At 53.3% G+C, this 6,642-nt stretch overlaps 1 protein-coding gene across 3 annotated transcripts in view; it reads right to left on the reverse strand.

Annotated features, from left to right (window-relative positions):
- The window catches only part of ATG4C (autophagy related 4C cysteine peptidase), an 81,102-nt gene extending 74,827 nt beyond the window's left edge, over positions 1 to 6,275 (reverse strand). Inside the window, exon 1 of one of the 3 annotated variants that reach the window (XM_036757623.1) lies at positions 6,208 to 6,275. The gene's annotated coding sequence lies outside the window, so the exon portion shown is untranslated. The remainder of the gene's footprint in view (positions 1 to 6,207) is intronic. The other 2 variants (XM_036757622.1, XM_036757624.1) reach the window with 2 other exon arrangements.
- Positions 6,276 to 6,642: the final 367 nt, after the last annotated feature.

Below are 6,642 nucleotides of genomic sequence, written 5' to 3' on the forward strand. Positions count from 1 at the left end.
TCTCAGGTCTGGGCAAGGATCGCTATAAATCCAGCTCACTGGCAGAGGTCACAGATCCCAGTCTCATCCCTTCTCTGAAAACCATGACATTTGCTCTTCTCTAATCCTACAAAATCTTCCAGGACGCTTCTCATCTCATCAATCCTGCCTGCCAGTTTTTTAAGTTCCCTTGGAACCTGCCCTCCCAAGGGCAGCTGGGGACATTCTCACCCACTCCAGGAGATTCCTTCTTGACCTGGGAGGAGATTAGCTTTTCTACCTATAAAATGCAGAAAATGACAACCTCACAAGAGCAACTTTAAGGAATAAGAAGAATTATAAAGCACGTCATTAATGCACTATTAACTAAATAACCACTAAGGAAAATAACAGTTTGATTCTATTTGGAAGGTTTGGTGTCTTCAAGAAACTATTCCAAAACCTGCAGTGTCATCCCTCATTTCATTCAGCTAAAGCCAAATGGGCTAAGGAAGGGGAAGCCGTCCGAACAACCAACAGTCTCTGGCGTGCCAAAGTCAGTAAGAACCCTAAACTTCAAGTTCCGATATCTGTTCCATCTCTTTATCACTATCTACAAGAGGTGTTGTAAAGAAAACAACTGTACATACAACATTCACTGAAAGTGAGCTAGAAACAAGGACAAAAAATTCAACCCATCAGTGACACAGATCGAACCACTACCCAAATCCCCCAGTGCAAAAGAATGAGACCTACTTCCCTGAATTCAAGTCTCTGTGGAGGCTGAAGGAGTGAACCTCTGTTCATCCCATCGTCTCCTCCTATAAGGCCCTCTTCACCAATCTCCTACAACCAAAGGCCCCGCCATCCTCCAAGGCTCTGCAGACAACCTTCACTATTCACGGATTCTGAACCTGCAGATTCATAGACTCACCAAAATGTATTTTCACCCCGATATCAATACTCAAGGTACTTTCACGGTATTTATGCAGCGCAGAAGATGAGTCACCTGACATGAGTAATCCCAGCTGGGGCCTACCAAAGCCACCACGTTCTGCCTTGTTTCATCTCTCTGACTGTAAGCAAGAGTCCTTTCCATGCTCCATTTAATGCCATGTTTTTTGCATTTTTGTGCTTTTTGGGTGATTTTGCTATTTAAAATGGCCTCCATGTAACCACGCCTAGAAGGCTGTAAGGTGCCTTACGGAAAAAAACACACATTGAATAAGCTTGCTCAGGCACGAGTCGTAGCACTGTTGGCCATGAGTTCCATGTTCACGAATCAACACTGCAGAGGGGACGTCCAGAAAAAGGAAGAGGAAATTCACTGATCTGGAGGGAGGTTGTCCAGTAAACACTGTGACCCGAGGCTTGCAGGAAGCTAGCCTCTCTGTCTTGTAGGAGCAATGATTCACTGTTGGCTAATTCAGTGCTCGTGGCAATTTGATGAACCATAACTACCTCGAATGCCTAGCATTGGCCATACCACCCCCTCCTCAAAGGCCCACCAGGTCTCTCCCTATTAGAAGCGAGGCCTGGGAAGTCCTCTGTCACTTCAAGCTTTTATGCAGCACTCACACACTGCCTGGTACTACAGCCGTACCAGTGACTTATTTCTGAATTACTTCAGCCACAAAAGACCCAGAAAAGAATGTTCTCACCCCCCAGGTCCTAAAAAGTTATTTAACATCAGAAATGACACTAAGGAAGATACCTGAGCCCCTCCCATGCCGCTGTACCCTAAGGAACCAGTTCATCAGACCTGCACTGAAACATCTTAGCTGTTGAGCCTTCCACTGGAATGGGAGCTCCCTGAGACCAGGGACTGGGCCTTGGCACCGTGAGTGGCACACAGAATGCCCTTGATAAATGATGTGCCATTCCTTCATTCTGCCCCCCCCCATCAGAGTTGTTTGCAGGCCAAGTTCTTAGTCATGTAGATCACACACTATAAGCTGAGAAGCTGGGAATGGATTTAATACATCTTCACACAAGGAACTCAGTGGTTCACCGATTATACGTATTTAAAAACTATTTACTGAATGAATGAATGAAAGGAAACCCAAAAAAGAACCCGTACCTCTTAATAACCACATTTCCCAAAGAGGTCACAATACACTGGAATTCCATGTATCAAACAGGACTGAATCGATTTCATATTCAGCATATTCTCAATTCCAAATTAGGCTGCAGGAATAAGGATCTCCCGTTATTCAGCTCATAAATGGATAATGGACAACAGCAGTATCTAATTAATAAAGAAGCACTGATCGAGGATTTTTAAGAGAATTAATAATTTTTAAGGAGCTGAAGACGGTGCGGTCTTTGTCTCTACAAAAGAGGAAAGCAGATCACAGATTCAGAGCCGAAAGAGATCTCAGGGTCTATGGAGTCCAAGCCCTCACTTTACAGTTTTACAGATGAAGAAACAGAAGGAGCTGTGTGCCTATGGGCAGGGCACCCGACTTCTCTCAAGCTGGGCGTCCTCATAGCTATGAAATGGGGATAAAAACGCCATCTACCCTCAGGGTTGTCGCGAGGATCAGCAGGGATCATGAATGTCACTGCTTTGACAACCTTCACGCACTCTACAAATGGTGACTCTTACTAGCTAGATCACCAGCCTCCTCACCGTCATCACTGTTATACTTCTTACCCAGGGGCACAGACCTAGCGAGAGCAGAGCCAGGATCTGAACCCACACAGAGATGAAAGATGGGCACCCCCGTGATCCCTTGAGGGAAAGAGAGGCCCTGCCTGCCGTGTCCTCTCAGAAGGAAACCTGGCATTCTCGGGGGCCGATGTGAGGAGGGATTGTGCTCCAGGCGGGGGGCACAGCCAATGGAAAGGCACAGAGGTGACTGTGGAAGGCTGAGTGAGGGGAACAGCAAGAAGGTGGCTCAGGCGCTGGGCCAGGAACGTGTGAAGGGGAAGCATATGAAACCAGCCCGGGAAGGGTGGAGACACGGTGACGTGTTTATCAAAACTGTTTGGGGGGACTGAGTGGGTGGGGGCCAGAGGGGGAAACATACGGATGACATATTGGCTCACATTATCTCTAATTTTTAAACTATGCGCTAACAATTTTGCAGAATAGGAAAAATGGTCACAAATTTGAAAATTGCACTAAATCTAAACGATATTTTTTATTTTTTAAAATTCTACTTAATTTTAAACAATCCCTAAAGTTTTAAAGAATCTACTAGCCTTCTTTGGCCTTGAAGAATGCAGGTAACTTAGCAAATACAATGACTTTGCCTTTCAAAGACAGGATTTCCCAGTCGCTTCTAGCCCCTGCCGTCCTTTATAATCAGGTCACAAGCAAGTCAAGCCAGCGGAAGCACGCCCTTCTCCATCCTAAATTATTAACTACCCTCGCTCCCTCAGTGACCTCACTGGCCGACTCTCTGGCCCTATTCTCCCAGACCCCACATCACCAACAGCCTCCTGTTCACTCCCAGAGACGTTCCATAGGAACCTCAAATTCCACAAGCCCCCAAAAGAGCTTGATCTTTTCATCGCCAAGCCCTCCCACTACCCAACCTCATCGTGGCAGTCAGAGGTCCCACAGCTCTTCCAGCCCCCCAGACTTACAAACTTGGTGTCATCCTGGACCCCTCCCTTTCCACACTCGATCAGCTGCCAAACCTTGTCCATCCCCACAGCCCTCCAATATGACCCATCCACGGCACTCGCCCCATTCACCCTGGCTCGGCCCAGACCACCATCACTGCTCGCCTGGATTCCCACAAGAGCTTCCTCCTTGGTCTTCTAACCCCAGGTCTCTGCCCCTCCCACACACGTCATCCATCCAGCCAAAGTCACCCCCTCCTCAATAAACCCAAGCATTGCCCTGGTATCTAAACAGATACTCCTCTGAAGCTCTTCTGCCCTTCCCGGTCTCCCTATCTCTTCCTCCCCTCTCCAGACCAGACCTAGGGGCCCCCTTGCCATTCTGGCCCCTCTCCCAATTCAGGTCTTTGCCCTGCTGGACCTGGTGCCTGGAAGGCACCCCCTCCTAGTGTCAGCTTCCTTTACTGTCAGACTCAAATGAAGTCTTTCATGCTAAGCCTCATGCTAGGGCACACCCTTGCCACTCAGTCTACCACCCTGACTTTCCATCTCTTCTGTACACTCATGGTACATGCCCGCTGTCTCTGCCAGCTGGACTCCAGGGACTGTGGCTTTCATCTTCATTTCCCCAATGTTTGGCTCAGTACCATGCCTGGCACACAGTAGGCACTTAAGCACCTGTAGATTGAAGAAGAATGAGAGCCAAAGGGTTTCAAGGCACAGGGGTTGGCGTGAAGGGAGGAGAGCGGGTGTTGTGAAGGGTGAGGGGACCTCGGGGAAGTCTGGCATTCCTTCGCACTCTGGGCCAAGAACAAGCACAGATGGGAGGACAGAGGAGGAAGGGTCATGTTCCCCAGGGAGAAACCTCAGAAACACCAAATCATACGTGGACAGAACATGCTTAGGGAGAGACCACCAACGCTGGCTCAGACATGACCAAACCCTCGGGATGGCAGAGGCCCTGAAACCAGCCAGCCTGATGGGAGCTGGATGGGAAAGCCCTCGCAAGCCTCTGCCAGAAGCGGTCACCCAGCCTCTGCTTGAAGACCCATGATGACAGGAAACCCACCACGGGAAGCCCACCACCAGCCACCCAGCCTCTGCCCGAAGACCTGCAATGACCAGACGCCCACCACAGGGCGCCCACCACCAGTCCAGCCTCTGCCCAAAGACCTGCAATGACCAGATGCCCACCATGGGGTGCCCACCACCAGCCCAGCCTCTACCTGAAGACCTGTGATGACTGGATGCCCACCACAGGATGCCCACCATGGGGCACCCACCACCAACCCAGCCTCTGCCCAAAAACCTGCGATGACCAGACACCCACCATAGGGCACCTACCACCAGCCCAGCCTCTGCCTGTAGACTCTCAAATGACCAGATCTGGCCTGCTTCAGGAGAGCTCACATTAGGAGCCAAGGAAGACAAGGCCAATCTGCCCTCCAACATGGCAACCCACAATCTCCCAGCCCTGCCCCACACCCCCATGCAGGAGCAGGGGATGGGCCTCTGAGGCTGCACTACCTGGGCCACCCACTCCCCATTCCCGCCCAAGGCTGTAGGACCATGGGTGAGTCCCTTAGCGTCCTCACCACGTTGTAAAGACCCGAGGTGCAGAGGAGCCAGGAGGTGCCAGCCCAGACCAGAAACTGTAACAGTGACAAGGCCGTGGGTCCCCAAAGACCCTGAACAGGGAGGGGTCCTGGGGAGGGGCATTGGGGGTCTCTGGACTGTTTTCAGAGGATGCTGGACAGCCCGAATCAGCCAGAGGTCACCCACCCCCCAGCCTCGGCCCCTTCCCTTCTGCTCTGACCCTGCCCCCACCCCAGACCGTGGCCCCTGCCGAGATGCTGCCCCCCTCCAGCCCATCCCCCACCCCTCTCCTAAGGCTCAGCTCTGACCACGCTGGGGCAGCCTACCACTTCTTCCTCCTCCCCCCCTCCCTCCAGAAGCCCTGAGACCCCCTCCCCATTTATCCCGAGGAGTGCCCCTCCATGCCCAGGAGCTCCCATGGCCCCTCTTGGGATCCATCCCTGGACCTCAGTTTCCCAGTCTATCAAAGGATGGCCTCGAGCCCCCGTGAGACTGGGGAGGGGCGGGGAATCCTCAGCATTCAGCAGGTGCTCAATAATTGCAGCCTCACAATCTGCACCCACCCTATGACCTGATGGGGGAGGGAGTGGGAGGGTGGAGCACAGGGCAGGAAGTCTTGAATTCAAGTCCTGCTCCAGGCACCACCAGCTAGCTGGATGTCCTTGGACCAGTCACCGACCCTCCCTCTGCCTCGGTGTCCTCATCTCTAGAAGGGGGACAACAGTTCCTACTCGACGCCTGTAAAGCGCTTAGTCCGGTGCCCGGCACACAGCAGGCGCCGTATAAATGCTTCTTCCTCCGCCACCAACCCGCCAGGCAGTGAGGAGTCAGGAAGTCTGAGGACCGGACCCAAAGGGCGAAGCGAGGTCCTGGGTTCAAATCCCGCCTCTGGCCTAGGGAAAGCCACTCCCCCCCGCCGGCCTCAGTTTCCCCATCCGTAAAAGGGAGGGGACTGGAGTCCAGGAATTCCCAAGCCGACTCCCTCCCTCAGCCCCAACCTCGCCCGCCCTGGCGAGGCCGAGTCTGCCCCTCAGGGGCGCGGCCGGGGCCCAGGGAAGAGGAACAGAGTGAGGCACTAACCCGCCACCGCCGCCGCCACGGTCCTCTCAGCCACCGGTCTGTCCTAAGGAAGCCACCGCCTTCGGGCCACCGTAGGCAGAAGGGCCCGCCCCTCCAGGCCTCGCTCCGCCCCTCCAGGCCTCGCTCCGCCCCCTCCGGCCCTCGCTCCCCAGAGGAGCGGACACCCTTCACCAACGCCTTCCGAGCCACCGTAGACAGAAGGGCCCTCCCTGCCGCGCTCTCCAGAAGAGAGAACACGTTTCGCAATACCTTTCGCAATACCTTCCAGGCCACCGTATGCAGAGGGGCCCGCCCTTCCCGGCCTCGCTCCGCCCCTCCCGGCCTCGCTCCGCCCCTCCCAGCCTCGCTCCTCAGAAAGGCTGACAACCTTCCAGACGACACTTCCCCTTCCGGTACTAGGGGGACGCTCTTCTAGGACTGCTGCCATGACAACGG

This window comes from Trichosurus vulpecula, chromosome 4 (assembly GCF_011100635.1).
Source record: "Trichosurus vulpecula isolate mTriVul1 chromosome 4, mTriVul1.pri, whole genome shotgun sequence".
Lineage (NCBI taxonomy): Eukaryota > Metazoa > Chordata > Mammalia > Diprotodontia > Phalangeridae > Trichosurus > Trichosurus vulpecula.